Source organism: Hyla sarda, chromosome 4 (assembly GCF_029499605.1).
Source record: "Hyla sarda isolate aHylSar1 chromosome 4, aHylSar1.hap1, whole genome shotgun sequence".
Classification (NCBI taxonomy): domain Eukaryota; kingdom Metazoa; phylum Chordata; class Amphibia; order Anura; family Hylidae; genus Hyla; species Hyla sarda.
In genome coordinates this window covers 71,384,468-71,406,197 of record NC_079192.1, presented here as the reverse complement: position 1 = coordinate 71,406,197, position 21,730 = coordinate 71,384,468, and the positions used below count along the sequence as shown (strand labels likewise).

General features: G+C 41.2%; 1 protein-coding gene across 4 annotated transcripts in view; it reads left to right on the top strand.

The window, feature by feature from the left end:
• Positions 1–21,730, top strand: part of LRRTM4 (leucine rich repeat transmembrane neuronal 4) — a 681,074-nt gene that overhangs the window by 227,680 nt on the left and 431,664 nt on the right. The gene's annotated exons all lie outside the window — the stretch shown is intronic.

Below are 21,730 nucleotides of genomic sequence, written 5' to 3'. Positions count from 1 at the left end.
TAGAATACCTAAAGGTCCTATAGTGCAACGTGCCCTATGCGTAGACCAAGATAAATGCGGTCCACCCAAGGACATATCTTGTGTACGTCTACAAGAGGGGTAGGCCCATTCCCTAACACAACAATGTGCTCCGTAGGTCCAGCAGAAGACAACCCTATCTGGAGATGACTTCAGAGCTCATCACATCTATTTATTACAGGTTAATTTACATATTGCCAAATAGATCTTACATAAACTAGGTCTCTTGTGCATACGTGCTTGTATTTTGTACAGAATGAGCAGATGGGACTGGTTGGCTGATGGAATCTTTTTCCTTTCTAGTCAATAATATTCTCTATGGTGGCAACCAGTCTCTTTACTCCATTTTGTTTGAATCCTAATAGGAGTCCTGAGTAATGACCATGTCCACTAGCATTTCTCATTATTGCCCACATATCATGTTTGTACACTCTTAGGGGGTCATTTACTAAAGGGATCCCGACAGTAGTTTTTTCTCGAGTTTTGCACCCAAATTGTGTCACATGCTTTGTGCACCAGAATTTGCCAACAAAAAAATAAAAAAAATAAACGAATTCTTCATTTTACGCAGAAAACCTGAAAAGGGGGCGTGACCCCAGGGAAAGGGGTGTGGTAACCCCCCCAAAAAAAGAGCGTATTCCCGAACTTTTTGGAAAATCCCAACATATTTACTAATGTTTTTACAGAAAATGTGGTGGACTTGAGCTCTGGAAAACCCCACAGCTCTGATCAGTTGAAAAAAAAAAAAAGTCAATTGTAGGAAAAAGTGCAAAACGTAGGGAAACATTTGTAAATACCATGAAAAATACCGGTCGGAAATCAAACCCGATAATGAAAACTACACCCGCTGTTAGTAAATCAGGGCCATCATTTCTTGTTTCTAGTTTTGGCTCAATTTTTTAGTTGAATGTGATTCATAAGGTACAAAACAATGGAAGGTTGATAATCCATACTTGATGTATCTTATCGAGACAGGGTCATGTTAACATTTTATATTTGTACTCCTAAGGCTATTTTTAAATGCTGAGGTTTCTTCTGTAGACACCCCCCCCCCCCCCTCCCATTTCTCTCCACTAGAAACTTTTACCAGCAAATATTTAAGAATGCTAAAGAATTTAGGCAGGGTGGACCCATAACCGATTACTCCAATGGACATCTTGACCTAAATCTTGAGTTCAACTGGACATCTAAGAGAAAAGGATTTCACTTTGCTTCACCCATCCTCAGATGACGGGTTTGACAGCACTAATTTTCTAGGTACAGTAGCTTCTCCAGTCACAAGTTAATCTTGCTGGTGAGACACCTGGTACTAGGCTTTGATAAGGAAACCTTCCAATAAGATCACGTTGTGGTTTTAACAAGGATACAGTGCAAATGGTTGCCACTAAAATCAGTTGGTGACCGTATATGTTTGCGTTCCTCCAGAAGTAGAGTGACTCGTTGGAGCAATTCTCTCAAACATTTAGAGAGGTGTCCCAAGTAGGGGAACCTCTTATATGATGTCCATTGGGGTCATGGCTGTAGGAGGTAACAGGCCAAGACCCTAAAACAGGCCATGGGGGAAAAAAAAGAATCAAAAGCCTATCTGTTACCTATGAATACACAAACTTTATAAAAGACACATGGTGTCCATTTTTTGCATTGGGGCCTAGAAGTTACTCCCCTCATGCCCAAATATTGTCTTGAATGTTCAATATCTTTAATAAACTTAAGGAAAAAAATCCCCATTGACCCTCTTATGGATCCAAATTTTAGTCTCCATTGTCTAAAATATGTAACCAACGGTATCCGTCAATTATTTCTATGTACATTTACTGTATATACATGCCCTTTTGCCACATTACAGAGGGTACAAAGCTCTTGTACATAAAACGAACTGAGAAAAATCTAGAATGGCGCTCGACAGAGTTATAACAAGCATAGAAAACATTCATTAAAAAGAAATGTGAATGACAAGTGTCAGCTTCAGAGAAAGTGAAGTGGGATCCCAGCCGAGGAGAAAGGCTAACATCTTAATGAAATGTAAAATGGTTTCGATAGGTAGACATTATTGCTAAGTGAAAAGAAGAATAAAAAGAACTCAGACAAAATGACAGCAGTGACAGGCAGGCTTTATGCACAGAGAGCTTGATTAAAATCAAATAGAAGTGCAACTATATAGAGACTGTATACTAGGAACATAAGGAGAGGTTATGGCGGAGGCAGCCATGTGTGGAGTATGGAGGTGGTCTATGGGTACCGCATATAAGGTAAGGGTACTGATACATTCAAAGGAAATTCTAATTCCCCACCATAACTGCAACTATCCATTATGATTATGAGCCAGAACATGCTTAAAAGGGGTACTCAGAAGGAATTTTTTTTTTTTTTTTTAAAGGAATACTCTGGTGCAGAGTATTCCTGCTCCGTCCTGCCCGGGCTGCAAAAAAAATGAAAGTAAACCAGCTCTCACCTTCCTGGGTTCCCGCGGAGCGCCACTACAGCTGATCGGTCCTCCGGTCCATCTCCTTCATACTTCCGTGTGAACAAAGCGTCACATGGCGCTCAGCCTATTATGGGCCGAGGCTGAACATCGCGGCGGCCGGCGACAGGCTGTGCGCCATGTGACGCTTCGTTCACACGGAAGTATGAAGAAGATGGACCGGAGGACCGATCAACTGTAGTGGCGCTCCGCAGGAACCCAGGAAGGTGAGAGATGGTTTATTTTCATTTTTTTGCAGCCCGGGCAGGACGGAGCAGGAATACTCTGCCCCAGAGTACTCCTTTAAATCAACTGGTTCCAGAAAGTTAAACAGATTTGTAATTTACTTCTTAATCATTTCCTTCATAATCCTTAATCCTTCCAGTACTTATCAGCTGCTGTATGCTCCACGGAAAAGTCTTTTCTTTTTGAATTTCTTTTCTGTCTGACCACAGTGCTCTCTGCTGACACCTCTGTCCATGTCAGGAAGTGTCGAGAGCAGGAGCAAATCCCCATAGCAAACCTCTCCTGCTTTGGACAGTTCTTAACATGGACAGAGGTGTCAGCAGAGAGCACTGTATTGTTTGGCTCACATAATAGCATGATTAACCACATTTGTGCATATGTAATGTGAACCTAGTCCTACCCCTCTTTATTGTGCTATTCCTCTATTCTTCTACACCTCCTGGTGTGTGTGTGTGTGTGTGGGGGGGGGGGGTATCCTTACACAGCTTGACAACATTCTGTGTAAAGACATGCCTGTTTGACACAATAACAGTAGACCTTTTCCATGTAAACCTTAGTGTTGTGCCCAGGGCCGGATACTATTTCCCAGTACAGGTATCTGATTAGAAGGGGATCTTCCAATGTTTCTCTGATAGGCTGTTTTGGCAATGTAAATTCCCTATGTCTGCCCTTTGGAACACATAGAATTGGACCAACCCTCCACCTAGCTCAAGGGATTCAATTATTAAGGTAATAAAAATGCTTAATGGCTTCATAACCACTAAACTTGGAGTCACTCTTTAAGATTCACCAAGTGATCATTCGTTCCTAACAATATGTGTGAACCAGGAGCCTATTACATGTAGCCCCCAATAAGCCGGCACTGTCCTCTGGCAGTGTTAATGTGATGCCAAGGTAATTTAGAAGTATTTTTGTGCAAGATAACAGAGCCCGCTCTGCCGCTGCACTCACTTAACCTCTTCTCTGATTCTAATTACAAGACATCCGCGTTTTTGCTCTGTCATTCTGGCATTTCGGCAGCTTCCAGCAGGAAGGAATATATGAAAATCTAACCTTTAGCTGGAGGGCACAGGTCAGAATTATTCAGAAAGCAGCACTGAGAAGATGTATGGGGTCATTGTGCTGAGCTTTATTTTATATAGGTTTTATTTAAGGGGGAAAAAAATTGCCTTCCCTTCCCTAACCTCTAGAGATATTCCATTACCTATTACTCATCTTTAACAAGAAAACAAAAAAACATTGATTCTTACATTCCCCCTAATGGATGGGTGGTGGAGAATTTGCCATTACTTTGTTGAATCATCGTTGTTTATTGAGAGTAATTTGTCCTCTTCTTCTCTATTTATTAGGTTTAGGTCAAATGGTACAAAAGTAGAATGTCTGCCATTTATACAAAGAAGGAGGGTCACATCCGTCAATTTTATCAAGGTCCTTAAACACTGCAGTATACTTATTTATATGGCTTCTTGGTCACTTGTTATTCTTTGAATTGCCAGTAGAAGATGAACACAAAATATAACCTTAAAGGGGTTGTCTACTATGGACAATCCCTGATAGTTAGAAGAGATCCTATGACAAGAAGCAGATCACAAAGTGTCTGAGACACCAACCCTCAAATCCTATTGTAAGAAACTTTGACTAGATCAATAGTACAAGCAAAGATAGGAATCGTTGTAATATATCTTATTAGATAAAAAAAGGCTTCTTTCTCCTGTTATCATACTTTTTCCCTCTTCCCTGTCCCCTCCCTGCTGATCAAATCTTCTCTAAAAATCAGCTTAGTTTTGTCCTTTGTCTGCAAGACAAGCAGTATGGAGGGGGGGGAGGGGGGACCTCGACCCACCAGCTTTGGGAGAACTGCAAATTATAGATGAGCCTGCAGAGAAGAATCTGGTGCATGGAGCAAACTTTTCTCCGTGCCGGATCACTGGCAATGAGGGGCAGAGACTTGTGACATCACCGCCACGCTCCAGTTATGACATCACAGCCACACACCCTCAATGCAAGTCTATGGGAGGGGGGCATGGCCATGACGTCACAAGCCTCTGCCACTGAATCGGATGCTCTTAACAAACGCCGGGTGCAGCAGGGAGATCACAGGGGTCCCCAGCGGTTGGACCCCCGTGATCAGACACCTTGTCCCTTATTCTTTGGATAAGGGATAAGATGTCTAGGGGCGGAGTACTCCTTTAAACCATTACACAGTGTTTATTTAAATTAACAGGTTGACAGGATGAGATCGTTAGAGCTGTACTTTGTATCTGCTCTTCCCTCTGGCCAAGAGATGAGGGTCCAGAATACAGAAATCCTCTCTAAACTCACAACTCCCTAATATTGTGCAAGAAAGAGGGACTGGATTTCTAATCTGGTAATCCTATTTAAAGAGATTTCCCACTGTTAGAAGTGATGACTTCACCTTTGAACAGTATGTTGGTTGTATGTACAGGTTAAGTTACCGACACACATCCAAACTGTATCTGTAGCCGTCAAATGGCACAAGTGACCTTTTACTATACATCAGGTTGGCATAGTCTTCTGTTTACTTAGATAGATAGATATGAGATAGATAGATAGGACATAGATAGATAGATAGGACATAGATGTATGGATATATATGAGATAGATAGATAGGAGATAGATAGATACGAGATAGATAGATTGATAGATAGATATGAGATATATAGATATGAGATAGATAGATAGATAGATAGATAGATAGATATGAGATAGATGGATAGATATGAGATAGATATATAGATATGAGTTAAATAGATAGATAGGTAGATATGAGATAAATAGATAGATATGGGATAGATAAATAGATAGATAGATATGAGATAAATAGATAGATAGATAGATAGATATGAGATAGATAAATAGATAGATATGAGATAGATAGATAGATAGATAGATAGATACCTGTAGATGCTATAACTTTTGCCACAGGTCCAGCTATGAAAAAGCACAGCACGTCCAGCCACCTCTGCGGCTCATGGAGAGAAATTGATTTTGTCTGGCCTCCCTTTGTGAGAGAAAACTGCTAAAGGGCCCCTGCAGAGCCAACTAGAATTGCTTGAGAGTGCAGGACTCCCTGTTACATTCAGGTGACAGATTCCTCCCTGATGTATGACTTTGGTGAGGGAGTGAGAACAGCGACTCTATGGATGTAGAACTAACTATGATGACATTTTCAAATCAGAAAGGAAAAGGTGTGCAAGTACTTACGCATATATGAATACGGATGCTGCAGAGCTAGATTTCTCTCTGGTACAATGATATGGGCTTTTATATAGGACTGCACGTGAACATACAACCGCACTTTACAAAGTGATCCTCATCCACGCCCCAGCGGTTAAATGACAGGATCAGCTCTGCTGCATTTGTTTATGGGATGTGCACTGTCCCGCCCTGTGATTTACTGTAATGTTGGATGATGTTTGATGCTTATTTGGCAGGTCCAGGGCAATTGGAGACAATTGGTGGCTGACCTCTGGAGGGTAATGAAGAGGAATGTAAGACAATGCTTATGGAGGTGTCCCCTGATGAATCCAGCCTTTTGTTTGCAGATAATCTATCCCTTGACCTGTGACATCATTAATTCTTACTAAAACAAAAAGACCACGACCTTTGTCACCAAATACTAAGAGTTAATGATAAAAACCAATACATGGAAAATGATTATTGCTTAAATGTAACCAATATACAGAAGAACATTGTCCTACACAAGCAGTTTGGAGGTTGGGAGCAGAAAAATGACTGTGAGAGTTTATCATCTAGATACGCAAAACTACTGCAAGACAGTTGTATTGGATTTTATTGTATTCTCTTTTATCATAATTGCACATACGGGTCAAGGGTCAGAGTAAGGCACCTAGGACCCACCTGGAAAAAATACTCTAAGGGCATACAAAATAGGCACTTGTCCACTATTTCTACCATTACCTTTGTTATCCTTGTACACAGGACATATCCCCAATAAGGTCTTATAGGCAGGGCTCAAGTTCTGCTGAACTTGTGGGAACTGAGTTCCTGAACTTTTTCACAGCAGGAACACCATTCCCATTAGCAGGAGTCCTGCAGGACCAGCCCTTAAGTGGAAATCTTTTTTCTCCAGGACTTGACCCCTGCTTATAGGCTATCTGTAAATTAACCCTAATGAAAAATACTTTAGAGGCATGACATTGGCTCTAAATGAGTTGCCTTTAGGACCCATTATCAGGGCAGAGCTCACCTTCCCGTCTTATGTGCGTGGATCTGCACCCGGCTTGGTGCACACAGGAACAGAAGCACAATGTGGTAATCCAGCACTTCAAAATCTTTACAGCTTTTTTGAAGATTCCATAAGTAAAGCACACAGGTGAAACCATCCACTACAACACCAAATGCGTTTCAAGCTCATGCACGTTCTTCCTCGGGGAATAGCATGCGTGCGCTTGAAATGCGCTTACTGTTGTAGTATATGGTTTTACCTGTGTTCTCTACTTACGAAATCTTCAATAAAGCTGTAAAGATTTTGAAGTGCTGGATCATCACATTGTGTTTCCGAGCCTAGGTCTACTCTGGAACAAATTACTATAAAGAATACACTTGAGAAATATCCTAGTAAAGTGATGGGTGAATGTCCGAAAATTTGGGATTTCGAGAATCTGCCAGATTTGTTTCAGATTTGGACCCCGATTCGTATTTGAAAGTGACCTGTTGCCTTGCAATAACAAGCAGTGATGAAAGTTTAGAAGAACCTTGTAAAGAAAGAACACATAGAATGGCTCTAACCTGTTGATGTCTTATCTGTTATCGGACTGGTATAGCACAATAACAAAAGTTTTGTTTAGGCACTTGGATGGAATATGTGTTTTAAAACTTATTTTTTGCTGCAATTGCCCAAAGTCCTGTCAAACACAAGAGTGCCTGCTCTACTACTGTACAGTGAGCAGCCGGGCCCAGCCAATGCAGTGAGTGGAAGATGCAATGCACATAGAGGGCCTCATTTTACTCTGGTTATGACCTTATGGTTACTCTGATTATGGCCCTATAGTTACTCTGGTTATGACCTTATGGTTACTCTGATTATGGCCCTATAGTTACTCTGGTTATGACCTTATGGTTACTCTGATTATGGCCCTATAGTTACTCTGGTTGTGACCTTATGGTTACTCTGATTATCGCCCTATAGTTACTCTGGTTATGACCTTATGGTTACTCTGATTATGGCCCTATAGTTACTCTGGTTATGACCTTATGGTTACTCTGGTTATGACCCTATAGTTATTCTGGTTATGACCTTAAGGTTACTCTGATTATGGCCCTATAGTTACTCTGGTTATTACCCTATAGTCACCCTGGTTATGACCCTATAGTTACTCTAGTTATGACTTTATAGTTACTCTGGTTATGACCTTATGGTTACTCTGGTTATGGCCCTATGACTCTGGTCTCTGGCCCTGGAAACCCATTGTTCTAAACATACTGTTTAGAATACTGGGTGTGGCATGGGAGCTACATGGAGATCGTGGGGGTCCCAGTGGTGAGACCCCCACAATCAGACATCTTGTCCCCTATTCTTTGGATAGGGGATAAGATGTCTGTGGGCGGAGTACCCCTTTAAGTGAATAGGCTAAATTACAATTCACATCATATCTCCTGCAAAGGCTATACACATGGTTTTACTTTTGTTGATATATATATATATATATATATATATATATATATATATATATATACACCGTATATACTCGAGTATAAGCCGAGTTTTTCAGCACGATTTTTCGTGCTGAAAACAACCCCCTCGGCTTATACTCGAGTGAACTCTCCACCCGCAGTGGTCTTCAACCTGCGGACCTCCAGAGGTTTCAAAACTACAACTCCCAGCAAGCCCGGGCAGCCATCGGCTGTCCGGGCTTGCTGGGAGTTGTAGTTTTGAAACCTCCGGAGGTCCGCAGGTTGAAGACCATTGCGGCCTTCGACATCATCCAGCCCCCTCTCCCCCCCTTTAGTTCTGTATAGTACTCGCCTCCGCTCGGCGCTGGTCCGGTGCTGCAGGACTGTCCGGAGAGGAGGTCGTCCGGTGGGATAGTGGTTCCGGGCTGCTGTCTTCACCGGGGAGGCCTCTTCTAAGCGCTTCGGGCCCGGCCCCAGAATAGTCACGTTGCCTTGACGACGACGCAGAGGTACGTTCATTACCAACGTACTTCTGCGTCATCGTCAAGGCAACGCCTCTATTCTGGGCCCGAAGCGCGGAGAAGAGGCGCCCCCAGTGAAGATTACAGCCCGGAACCACTATCCCACCGGACGACCTACTCACCGGACAGCCCTGCAGCACCGGACCAGCGCCGAGCGGAGGCGAATACTGTACAGAACTAAAGGGGGTGAGAGGGGGCTGGATGATGTCGAAGGCCGCAGTGGTCTTCAACCTGCGGACCTCCGGAGGTTTCAAAACTACAACTCCCAGCAAGCCCGGACAGCCGATGGCTGCCCGGGCTTGCTGGGAGTTGTAGTTTTGAAACCTCTGGAGGTCCGCAGATTGAAAACCACTGAGGGCGGATGATGACAAGAGGATGATGAAGGGGGGGTGTGGGATGATGAAGGGGGGTGGGGATGATGACAAGGGGATGATGAAGGGGGGGGGTGTGGGATGATGACAAGGGGATGATGACAGGTGATGATGATGAGGGTCTGGATGATGACAGGCGGTGATAATGATAAGGATGTTAATGACGGGGGTCTGGATGATGACAGGGGGGGATGATGTATTTCCCACCCTAGGCTTATACTCGAGTCAATAACTTTTCCTGGGATTTTGGGTTGAAATTAGGGGCCTCGGCTTATACTCGGGTCGGCTTATACTCGAGTATATACGGTGTGTGTGTGTGTGTGTGTGTGTGTGTGTGTGTGTGTGTATATATATATATATATATATATATATATATATATATATATAGTAGAGGGTGTGATGCAAAGGGCAGATACCCTAGGGGCAGATGGCATTAACCCCTTGTATTTATGACGCCAGGGGGTGGTTTATCCTCAATATACCACCCGAAGGTATACCGCTGGATCCTGGGCTAGCCACGTGGTCAATAATGACTCTGACGCCAAGTTACAGACAACGGTAGCTTTACTGATGTTAGGTGGAAAAGTCCAAACAGTTCAGCCAGGCCCACTGAGGGGACCAGTGACTTCAGAGACCTTAAGGGATGACTGTGACTTGACTGACTTGTGACTGACAACACTGAGACTGTAGCTGCATGTGGCTGCAGACTGGACTTGAGGCCTCCTTGACTTTTGATATAAGTCTCCAAATTTAGGGTAGTTTACGAAGATCCGTCCGGATTTAGGGGTTAGATATGGTCCGGTGATCTTGCAGAGTGCTTAGGGATTGATTACACTCACAGTTTTGTAAAGATCAGCCGTCGCCGCAAGGCTCGGGCCTAACTCACTGATGACAATATCAATGTATCTCAGTGTATACAACAATGGTAACTTCAATACATTAACATTATACTGGTTACATTACAATTTAACCCAATACAATATCTTACCCACCCACCTAATTACACACCAATACACAAGCGCTCAATCCAGAACAGCTTTCTGTCCCTAGGGCTATAGGAGTTAGTGATAGTAATGAGAGGGTCAATGAACAGGGATGGAAAGGGTTAATGCAGAGTCTTGGTAGAGAGGAGTGGAAAGGAATTAGTGCTTGGGATGAGAGGGTAAAGGATTATACTATGGAAGCCAAGAGAGAGTGGAGGTTACTAAGAGAGAGAGAAGTTGGGGCAAAGGTAGAGGAGGAAAGAGGGTGCCCAGTATTATACTTAGCAGGTGTTGGGAGATGAGGCAGGACAGCCTATCTTTCTTGGGCCTGGATCCTCACTGCCTCATGGAGTTGCTCCCCGTGTTGGTGACTGCCTCTCAGGATCACTCCCTCCCTTTCATCCAGCTTGGTATATATAGATAATTTTATACAATGTCCTAAGACCCTCCTATCTGCCCAGATATCCCCAGGCACCAACACAGGTTTGGTGGGCCCATACCAGAGAGATAATGCCCCCTGTGCTTTGGCCTCTCTATGACCTGGCCAGATATCCCAAGGCTACCATGATACATGTATGGAACAGGTTAGGTGGGCCCATTCCAGAATGTTATACAACATCCCAAAATATGCCCCTGATCTAATGGCCATTATATTGTGTTTTATGACATGCCCCAAGTAATGTAAGAAACATTCCTTTTGTACCACATTTCTATAGACATTCTTATAAAGGTCATTTATAGGGCAAAGGCTGATGTGAGATAGATCGATATAAATATGATTATATGACTCTTCCCTTCACAATACACATTCAATTTGAATAATTTTAATTACAAAAGGGGTGACAAGGGGCTAGCTAAGGATGAGGACCCCACCTACACCTAGAGACTCTGACTTTGGGGACCTCACCACAAGGCACCGGATGCAATCCGGTGCCTGGACACCACATATATATATATATATATATATATATATATATATATATATATATATATATATATCACTGTTTTCTACATTGCTTTTTTTTAAGTAAAATAAATCTGAAATTGCAAAATTTAGCAGCGCTCTGATTCGGCTGGGAAAGAAAAAGTATGACAGCTTTATATTTAAATGTTAATGTCTATATGAATGAGCCCGATTTCTTTGTGTCTGTGACTCAGCAGCTACACAGACTTCTATCTGAATGTCGGAACACAGCAAAACGTTATTAATACAGAAGCTGTCAGATATTTCCTGATGGAAATCAGCATCGGGAACCTACAAATTAATATCAAAATAACATCCAGCTTGACAAACAGCAGTTGTGCGTCATTAACATACTGTGTGTATTGTCTCCCAGAAGTCAAGCAACTCCACATCTCTTGGGCTTTCAGATAAAACTTAACAGACCGAAATAGAGTTTTCAGCATAATAAATGGTGCCCAATTGATGTAAGCAATATGTACCCGTGCCGGGGAGATTGTTTACTCGTGGCATTCATTTTTCTCGTGGCATTCATTTTTCTTGCATGAAAAAGAAAAAAATGAAGTTCATGAATAAAAAAAACAATGAAGATAATAAATAGTGATGTGCATGTCTGGAGCAGGACTATGCAGGGCCGGATAACAGGAAGGGCAACAGGAAAAGGGGCTGGAAAGACCCTCCCTATTTTACCATCTTATCCAGATCAGAATAGGAGAAAAAGGGGCTGTGCATGTTTTATTTGAAGTCTAAGGCTGGCCATATACATCTGACTATTGTCAGCCAAACTAGACAATTTTGACTGGCCTAGACCAGTGGTCCTCAACCCAGTCATCCAGGCCCACCAACACTCTAGTTTTTTCAGTTACTTCATTAGACTAGAACAGAGAGAAATCAAATCCTGGACTGTTGTTGGGCCTTAAATGGGTACTCTGCCCCTAGACATCTTCTTAGATGTCTGATCGTGGTGGTCCCGCCGCTGGGGACCCCCGTGATCTCCCTGCTGCACCCTGCATTCATCTAGAGCGCCGGGTGCAGGGCCGGAGGCTCATGATGTCATGGTCACGCCCCACTTGTGACTTCACGGTCACGCGCCCTCAATGCAAGTCTATGGGAGGGGGCATCCATCATGTGGCCATCACGCCCCTCCCATAGACTTGCATTGAGGGGTATTGCCATGATGTCACGAGCCTCCGCCCCGCATCACCAGTAATCCGACACGGAGTGATGTTCACTGCGTGCACAGATGTCTGGGGTGCCGCAGCCGAGATCATGGGGGTGCCCATCACGCGACCATCACGCCCCTTCCCATAGACTTGCATTGAGGGGGCATGGCCGTGACATCATGAGCCTCCGCCCCGCGGCTAATACAGGACATCACCGATTACGGTGATGCCCTGTAATAACCCTTCAGACGCGGCGATCAAAGCTGACCGCCGCGTCTGAAGTGAAAGTATCCCGGCTGCTCAGTCGGGCTGTTCGGGACCGCCGCGGTGAAATCGCGGCGTCCCGAACAGCTTACAGGACACCGGGAGGGCCCTTATCTGCCTTCTCGGTGTCCGATCGACGAATGACTGCTCCGGGCCTGAGATCCAGGCAGGAGCAGTCAAGCGCCGATAACACTGATCATTGGCGTGTTAATACACGCCAGTGATCAGCATAGGAGATCAGTGTATGCAGTGTTATAGGTCCCTATGGGACCTATAACACAGCAAAAAAAAAGTAAAAAAAAAGTGTTAATAAAGGTCATTTAACCCCTTCCCTAAAAATAGTTTGAATCACCCCCCTTTTCCCATAAAAAAAATATTTGTAAACAGTGTAAATAAAAAAAACAAATAAACATATGTGGTATCGCCGCGTGCGTAAATGTTCGAACTATAAAAATATATCATTAATTAAACCATACGGTCAATGGCGTACGCGCAAAAAAATTCAAAAGTCCAAAAAAGCGTATTTTTGGTCACTTTTTATACCATTAAAAAATGAATAAAAAGTGATCAAAAAGTCAGATCAAAATAAAAATTGTACCGATAAAAACTTCAGATCACAAAAATGAGCCCTCATACCGCCCTGTACATGGAAAAATAAAAAAAGTTATAGGGGTCAGAAGATGACATTTTTAAACGTATAAATTTTCCTGCATGTAGTTATGATTTTTTCCAGAAGTGCGACAAAATCAAACCTATATAAGTAGAGTATCAATTTAACCGTATGGACCTACAAAATAATTATAAGGTGTCATTTTTACTAAAATATGCACTGCGTAGAAACGGAAGCCCCCAAAAGTTACAAAATGGCGTTTTTTCTTCGATTTTGTCGCACAATGTTTTGTTTTTTTTTTTGTTTCGCCGCAAATTTTTGGGTAAAATGACTAATGTCACTGCAAAGTAGAATTGGTGACGCAAAAAATAAGCCATAATATGGATTTTTAGGTTGAAAATTTAAAGGGTTATGATTTTTAAAAGGTAAGAAGGAAAAAACGAAAGTGCTAAAACTGAAAAACCCTGAGTCCTTAAGGGGTTAACTATGAGGAGCTCCTGTTTTAACAGGTGATCTGTGGGAACTATGGAGAATGCAAGGCATGTCCAGATATATAAACCCCCAACATAATAGGCAACCAACCACGGAAAGATACATCAAAATGCACAAAATGAATTTATAACTTACACTTAAAATAGATTTAAAAAAAAAAAAAAAAGCATAGGAAAGATATGGAGCACTAGCCGGGATTTACAACAGAAAAGGTGGCGGTAGCAGCAGATAAACCAGGGACATATACAGTAAGATGTGTCAATAAAATATGGCAATAGATGAATAGCCTTGCCATCAATCTCAATATAAGCATATCATATAAAAGGACTGAAATAATAGCCAAGAGAAGGAAAAACACATACTAATAGATACACACAATAAATACATTGCTTGTAAAAATAAAAGAGACGCCTGTCATGTATACACAGGCGGTTGGTCTCAGGCAGTATACAGGGCAGGTATCTATGCTTTTTGTGTTGTTTTGATATCTCTTTCGACGTGCTTATTGTGTGTATCTATTAGTATGTATTTTCCCTCCTTGACTATTATCCCAGTACTTTTATATGATATGCTTATACTGAGATTGATGGCACGGCTATTCATCTATTGCCATCTTTATTAACTCAAGGAAAGTCAGGTTTCAAGCTGCCATAAAAACAGTAAATTTATTTTATTTCATTAAAAAAGTGAAAGGCCAATAGAAATGCCGACACATTTCGGTTTATTAGTAAACCTTAAAGGGGTACTCCGGCGCTGACACTTTATCCCCTATCCAAAGGATAAGATGCCTGATCGCGGGGGTCCAGCCGCTGGGGACCCCCCGTGATCTTGCACTCAGCACCCCGTTACCATCAGTCCCCGGAGCATGTTCGCTCCAGGTCTGATGACTGGTGATCCTTTGGATAGGGGATAAGATGTCTTAGCGCCGGAGTATCCCTTTAATCATAGTGAATAATTTCTACCTTTGTTCATGCATCTTTATTAATACATCTTTCTGTATATGTCCATGGTTTATATTCTGCTACCGCCACCTTTTGTTTTGTAAATCCATGCTAGTTCTTCATACCTTTCCAATGCTAATACCCATCCTATTCCTCATACCTTTCCAGTGCTAATACCCTCCTATGCCTCATACATTTCCAATGCTTATACCCTCCTATGCCTCATACATTTCCAATGCTAATACCCATCCTATACCTCATACCTTTCCAATGCTAATACCCATCTTATACCTCATACCTTTCCAATGCTAATACCCTTCCTATGCCTCATACCTTTCCAGTGCTAATACCCATCCTATACCTCATACCTTTCCAGTGCTAATACCCATCCTATGCCTCATACCTTTCCAATGCTAATACCCATCGTATACCTCATACCTTTCCAGTGCTAATACCCTCTCATGCCTCATACATTTCCAATGCTTATACCCTCCTATGCCTCATACCTTTCCAGTGCTAATACCCATCCTATACCTCATACCTTTCCAGTGCTAATACCCATCCTAGGCCTCATACCTTTCCAATGCTAATACCCATCCTATACCTCATACCTTTCCAATGCTAATACCCATCCTATACCTCATACCTTTCCAGTGCTAATACCCATCCTATACCTCATACCTTTCCAGTGCTAATACCAATCCTATACCTCATACCTTTCCAGTGCTAATACCCATCCTATGCCTCATACCTTTCCAATGCTAATACCCATCCTATACCTCATACCTTTCCAATGCTTATACCCTCCTATGCCTTATATCTTTCCAGTGCTAATACCCTCCTATGCCTCATACATTTCCATTGCTTATAGCCTCCTATGCCTCATACCTTTCCAGTGCTAATACCCATCCTATACCTCATACCTTTCCAGTGCTAATACCCATCCTATGCCTCATACCTTTCCAATGCTAATACCCATCCTATGCCTCATACCTTTACAATGCTAATACCCATCCTATGCCTCATACCTTTCCAATGCTTATACCCTCCTATGCCTCATACCTTTCCAATGCTAATGCCCTCCTATGCCTCATACCTTTCCAATGCTAATACTCCTCCTATGCCTCATACCTTTCCAATGCTAACACCCTCCTATGCCTCATACCTTTCCAATGCTTATACCCATCCTATACCTCATACCTTTCCAATGATTCTTTATCCATTTTTTTTTCATGTGTGAATGTTATCATTAAATTTGTTATAATGGCCGTTCGTGGTTGGTGCCTTTTCTTTTTAGGGTTTTTCATGGTTTTATGGTGCCCAGCTTGCAGTATTTGTTGTTTTTCTTTGTTTTAATGTCTAGACATATGTATATAGGTACAGATAGATAAGATGTGTTCCTGGTCTCTAGTAAGGGACAGTTATTAGTTGAATACAGTATTGATATATGACAAATACGTATCTGATCACACTGGTGTTCAAGGCTTCCATTCTTTTTTTACAACAAACTAGTTTTCTAATGGATTCCAAAACATCTTAAAGTATCCTATTGGCAAATAATGGAACCACACAGGTATTTAGTGATCTATTCTGTTGTTTTTTGACTTAGTAAAAATTACCAGACACCCGGGAAGAAAGCAAATAACATCAATTTGAACAGAGCCTTAGGCAGGGATGGAGATTCCAAGGGATACCGAAGGGGACTGAATTAGTCCCCATAGACGGCAATATATTCAGCTCTGTATGCCACCACTGAATTTCCATAGTGTGCACTGTGCAGCTGAATCCCATCGACAGCAACAGTACACCAAAATTTCCAAGCAGAATTTTAAAGTGGAATTCCCCTCGGAAACTCTGTAGTGTGAACCCGGCCTTAGACTTGGCTACCAGTCTATGCCAAGTATTGTCAATGGTTGTTCCAGCATGTGTCAAAAAGTATTTTGGTCCAATCAGGTATCTGACCATGGATGGTACCACAGTCTCATTTTCTATAAAGCCATTTATGTCCATTAGTGTATTATGTTGTATTTTTATAGAAAGACAACTCTTGAGACAAAACCAGATTTTTAATAGAAACCGAATTTGGAACTTTAATAGGGACTCCAACTCTCAGGCATCCTGTATAGTTCTATATAGTACTGGAAACTACAACCCATAAAACCCATAGTTAAGAGCCTGACTATATAAGTTATCACAAACTGGGTGAACACTTAGAACTGTGGACTCCAAACTGCAGACCTCCGACTGTTGCAAAGCTACAACTCCCAGCATGCCCGGACAGCCGTTGGCTGTCCGGGCATGCTGGGGGTTGTAGTTTTGCAACAGCTGGAGGTCCACAGTTTGGAGACCATTGACATAGAATTATGAATTTTTTAAACAAAAAGTTTACATATTACTTCTTTGTTTTATACGCTCTATAGTAATGCAGGACAATGCCGCTTATATATTCCACAGACCAATTTACAGATGCTAGATGAGTATATATTATTGTCTTACCCTGTATACAACAAGCATTGACATGTCACATCAAGACTAATGGCTCCTCTTAAGTATCGTGTCACTGAAGGCCTGGAAAGCAGCATGGGACCACCCCGGGAGATAATAACTCTATGCGCTCAATTGTGGGTTTTACTTGCCATAGTAAAGTGCGGGTTGGATGAAAGGGGCTGACACAAAGGACCAAAGCTATATAGCAGAAAGCCATGCCATAGTCTGAGATAAAATGTGAAGGCTTATGGTTCAGTCGCATAGTGGTAGTAGGCTATATGAGATCTATGTACAGTATATTGTTTATAATGTAAATTTCCTAATTCCTATATGATAACATTTAAACTGGCCTCATAATATAGAAGTGTATGAATATTTCATAGCTATAATAATGATCCTGATTTAGTTAGTATGTCCAAATATATCTGTAGGGTTAGTTATGCCGATGACTAAGGGGTAAGTCCCCGAAACACGTCAAGCCTGTCTTTTTTTTGTTTGATAAGTGTATACCTCTCTGTTTCTAATGAATTTGCAATAGTAGTAAAGATTTTATAGACTATTCAAGCATTGGATTTTACTTCTTCATCTGTATGGGTATATTCACATGGAAGATTTCCATTATACAAATTTGCAATAAAATAAATAAATAAAGCACAGTGCTAAAAACAATGGTATGTGGGGCTTTCATGCAAATTCTGTTGGAATATGCATTATAATAAATGCAAAAAATGCATTGTGTGAACATAGCCCACCATGTGGCACAGAGAGATGCAGGATATAACCTGTTCTGTGGTCATTATTTGGCTTCATGTTCATTTGCTTCATTGTATGGAAAAACATTACAAGGGTAGTTGGGCAAAAGGTCTATTACGTATTTTGCTAATGATAGATAGATAAATAAGAGAGAGACAGATAGACAGATAGATAGATAGATAGATAGATAATTATATAGATACGTAGATATGAGATAGATAGATATGAGATAGATAGATAAATATATAGATATGTGATAGATAGATAGATAGATAGATAGATAGATAAATATATAGATACATAAATATGAGATAGATAGAAAGATAGATAGATAGATAGATATGAGATAGAAAGATAGATAGACAGATATGAGATAGATAGATGTGAGATAGAAAGATAGAAACATGAGATAGATAGATATGAGATAGATAGATATGAGATAGATAGGTGATAGATGGATAGATAGATAGATAGAGAGATAGATAGATAGATAGATAATCTAAATCAGTGTTTGCTAACCAGGGTGCCTCCAGCTGTTGCAAAACTACAACTTCCAGCATGCTCGAACAGGGACACACAGGTTGGCAGATACTGATCTAAATAGTGATAATTCCATTATAGGAAAGGGTTCTCTAGACAGTGAGAGAAGTAGGATAGAGATCCAGCTGGTCAGGTGAGTGTGCAGTGCTATGGAATAGAAGAAATACAAAAATAGGAATTCCCCTGCGTGCGCAGAATGTTCTAATTCCTGCCCGGAACACAGATAAAGTGCACGATTGGGAGACACAGCTGTGTACGTTACACATGAAAGCTCCTGATTGAACACTTAACTGTTCCTATGTACAGAATACAATTCAATAGAAAAATAAAATATTGCTGTCTTTTAGATGCTTTTTGAAATGTAAAACTGTCCAAAAGACTATGGGGAAAATTTACAATGAACAGCCCCTCATACGCCTGTCTTTAGTAAGGCTAAGTTTTTTTTTTTTTTTTTCTGCCAGTTTTTGGATATCTGCCACTGCAGTTTTTGAGCCAAAATCAGAAGTGGATCCATAAGGGAGGAGAAGTGTAAGTCCTTCCTTTATATGTCCTGTTCCTTTTGAATAAACTTCTGGCTTTGGCTTAAAAAGTGCAGTGGCCGTATTCCAAAAACTGCAAGAAAAAAAAAAAAAAACAAGTGGAAATTTAACTTAAAGCCTCCATGCCGTCAGATTTGGCAGGTCCATTTAGAGGTGTGCTCCTCTGAATACACATGCCTCTGCAGCTGCTGCATGGGGCCCTGCACCTAGAGATCTACACTAGTTTGAAGCTAACATAGATTAACTGCAGATACTAGAAGGGACTACAGCAAATCTGCTAGGCTGTGAAGGTCCCTCCCCCTTTTATGCTAAACCCGCCCACTTTTTTTTTCAAAGCGGAGCAGGTGGCACAAACACCATCAGACAGTCATAGATTTTTGCTTATATCAATTTTGTGCAAAATCTTCTTGCTGTGTTTCAACATAAGCAGTTGTATTTGGAATTGTTCACTAGTTTTCTACTCTGCAGGCTTTATCTATAATTTTCAGTTTTCATTGAGCTATTGGGTGGTGCAATAATATTTCCTATACACTGTATACAAAGAAAAGGGAGATCCAGCTACCCTATATCTCTATAGCACACCCCCAGAAGTGACAGCAGTATAAAGCACATTAGACAGCAGTACGGAGCAGTATAAGCTGTCAATTAAGTCTTGGGGTGACATACAACACATGCTGCTGCAGCCTTATTTTACCTCTCTGCCTTTGTCTCATTCAGTTCCACCCTCCTCCCCATTCTTTTCTACATAAGCTTCTATGGGCAGCATGTAACTTCTTCCCTCAGTGAAGATGGATTTTGTTAGAGAAAATGATAAGATTATGAGGGATGAAGAAACAGGATAAATTGAGAAAAACATTGTCATATTTGATTATACTATTGATTTATGCAACATAGTTACATTGTTACTTATTAAGGTTGAAAAAAGACATATGTCTTATACTGTATTTGTTTAAAATTTGGAGATCAGAAATATATAAAAATAGTCTATGAATATGCAAGGAATATTGCAAAAATAAATAAATTAATAAATAAATAAATCGAAAGCTATATAAGATAGGGCCAGGGACTATTCATAGTATTCAGAATATGGGGCAGACTAGATGGACCGAATGGTTCTTATCTGCCGACACATTCTATGTTTCTATGATGGAAGTTGCAGTTTTGCAACATATGGGTAAGACTGATATATAGAGTGCAGAAGTTGCAAACGTCACTGGTCCTATCGATGAGGCTGGGTTCACATCACTTTTTATGCAATACTGGACCGCATAAGGCTGAGGGGAGCTAAAACCCCGCACTCCCGTATCCCTGAAGTATGCAGCCCGCATGTACTGTATTTCAATGAGCCGACCAAAGTGAAGCGCTGTCTCCGGTCGGCTCATTTTTGTCCCGTATGAGGTTTTCCCTCCGGACCTGAAACCATGGTAAACCACGGTTTTCAAATCAACCTAAAACCCAAAGGGCATTAGAGGCCCATTGACAAAAATACACTAAATCCCAGGGCCGTAGCCCGGGGTGTAACACCCCCTATTAATATACCCCTAAAATGTAACTTTTATTGTAGATACTTAAAATGGAGCGAGAACAATTGGTTAAAATGAATTACCAGTTGGATCAATATATATATATATATATATATATATATATATATATATATATATACATATATATATATGTAATTACTCCGGTATAGGTGAGAAGGTACTGCAGATACCTAATGACGCACTGGATAATGTTAAAATACACACTATATTGCAACTGTTTGCCTCTTGAAAATGGCGTTGTAGCTGCGAAACATGTTGCGGCTGGCAACATAGTGTGTATTTTAACAATATCCAGTGGGTCATTAGGTCTCTGCAGTACCTTCTCTTATATACCAGAGTAATTGCTCCCCTATATATATATATATATATATATATATATATATATATATATATATATATATATATATTATTGATCCAACTGGTAATTCATTTTAACCAATTGTTCTGGGTCCATTTTAAGTATCTACAGTAAAAGTCACATTTTAGGGGTATATTAATAGGGGTGTTACACCCCGGGCTATGGCCCTGGGGTTTAGTGTATTTTTTTAAACCACGGTTTTAGGTCCGGTGAGAAAACCGCATACGGGACAAAAATGAGCCGACCGGAGTTAGCGCTTCACTCAGGTCGGCTCATTGAAATACATTGCATACGGGGCGCATACAGCAGGGATACGGGGGCGCCCGGTTTTAGCTCTCCCCAGGCGTATGTGGTCCCGTATTGCATAAAACGTGATGTGAACCCAGCCTGACAGATTCTATAGAACAGCAGAACTTTATAATGCTTGTTGTATATAAGACTAGGACTGGTCTTCCCATTATAAACCTAAATACCTGCATATTGCCAGTTAATAGTGTGCTATGTTGCTATGCCACTCTGCTTCTTATTCATCCTCTTGTCGCTTCTTCCATTCAATAAACAGCACTTTTTGGAGAATAGACAGGTCAATTTGCCCTTATTAATTCTGCAATAAATCTAATGTATCTTTGCAGCTAGCCCACATTGTACCATGCATTCCCTTTTAGACACATAAGTGGTTGTGAAAGCCTTCATCAAACAATATTTATTCCTTAACAAAAGATCTTAACCATTTAGAAGTTACTTTTATCCCTCCTCCGTGTGGCTTTTAATGTAGCTACAGTACAAAATATACCGAGCGCCAAGAATGAAACCAGCAAGA